The sequence below is a fragment of the Anneissia japonica genome, unplaced genomic scaffold, assembly GCF_011630105.1.
Source record: "Anneissia japonica isolate Jap-2015-1 unplaced genomic scaffold, ASM1163010v1 scaffold2392_len1475705_cov187, whole genome shotgun sequence".
In the NCBI taxonomy this organism is placed as follows: Eukaryota; Metazoa; Echinodermata; class Crinoidea; order Comatulida; family Comatulidae; genus Anneissia; species Anneissia japonica.
In genome coordinates, this window is record NW_022751777.1 from 17,099 (window position 1) to 18,951 (window position 1,853).

Consider the following 1,853-nt stretch of genomic DNA (forward strand, 5'->3'; position numbering starts at 1 on the left):
CAGTATTGTCGTTAGGCCAAAACAAATTTTTTTGTTTGCCCTCTTCGCCTCTCACTCAAAAAGGGGCGGAAAAATTTTTAAAAAAAATTTAAAAAAAATTCTGATGAATATTTGAAAAAAATAATAAAAAAAACTTTTTCCACCCGCCCTTATTTATCATTTTTATTTAAAGAAGGGCAAACAAATAATTTAATTTATTTTTTTTTTCTTTTCCTTATTAAGCTGTTATTATTATGGTAAATGAAAAAGGAACAACAAAGGCCACGCTCTAAAACACTTTAATTTTGGCTGTGCATGCATTCAAATTTCTTTTGGGGCCGAGTTAACTATTGGGGTCGAGTTGACTTGGGGCCAAGTTGACATGTGGCCGAGTTGACTTGGGGCTCTTTGTATGAGCCTTGTTGAATCAATGCAAGAATAAAACCAGTGATTGATAGTAGATTCTGAAGTTAAATACATTTACTTTCATTCTGAAAATACAATATACTTCTTTTTGGTGATTGTGCATTTTTCTCTGCTTTATGCTTTTTATGTTAACTGAACCCTGTTTTGTTCCTGTTTTAACTGGAGCTAGTTGGAGAGTCTTTGCACAATGATTTTTTTTTTTTTTTTTGCTTTATGAAAATAAATAAATGAAATTAAATGAATGAAAAATTGTCGTGAACTGCATAAATATTTCAAAGTAAACATAAAAGGAGGTGATTTTTTTTATGTTATGCAACTTTTTTTTTGTTTTGTATATGTTGTTTCTTATGCTAGGCATTGCATTATTAAAATTATGCCTATGCATTATTATAGTGCCGTAACATATAACACTTTCGTGTTGTTACTGTTCCAGGTAGGCCTACGGATAATATACAGATTTCTCTTATTATAAAGTACAAGTTATGTTTTATAAAGAAGTATAGTATAGTAAATCATGTTTTTAACACAGGAAACTCTCATATGGTAACTAAAACAATGCTAGTCCAGAGTATCACTACTACTGCACTGTAATGCATATACCTATTTTAATACACTACTAGATAGGCTTTTCTTTATCTTGATGTCAGAGGTCAAAAACATTTTTCAATTTTTTTTCAATCATTTGGTGTAGACTAGTCTTTTAAGAACATTTGCTGGAAATTTTTTTTGGATACGACGCCCCGTTATGGAGTTATGATTTTTTAAATAACATGATGTCAGGAAATCAGCCCAAAAGCTTATCTTATTTCTGTTGGTTACGCACTGCTGATTCGCAATGGTTATCATCACTTCAAGATGTCTACCGATTCGTCAAAACGGCCTAATAGTGGAAATTTAATAAAATCTGAAAATAAAATTATAAATTTAGGGGTACTTTAATTGAACAACAAATTAGTATTGTATTTGCAGACTGACTGTAAATGTATCACCTCAATGTCCATCACCGTTTTTTATTTGTGCATTGATTAAAACAAAAGCTCATACGACCCACAGAGCAGCAGATCGTTCATGCTTACACAGACTTGAAAATAGCGCATTTCAATAGAACAACTATTACATAGTATTTTGTATTTTCAGACTGATAGTAAATGTAAATGTATTAAACTTCAGAAACTACTATCAATCACTTGTTTTATTCTTGCATTAATTCAAATACGAAGCCCCTCAACTGCGTTACTCATGCTTGAAAACAGCACATGCGCAAAATACGATCTATAAGGATGAATAATTCATGAGATCTACCAAACTATCCTACTTTACGCAAATTCGCAGCCTGCACACGTATAACATTTTGTTTATTATATTTGTTTGCTCTAATAAACGTTTATTTATTTCAACAATATTTATATATTATATATAAATATTATTATTATTATTCTTATTATTAT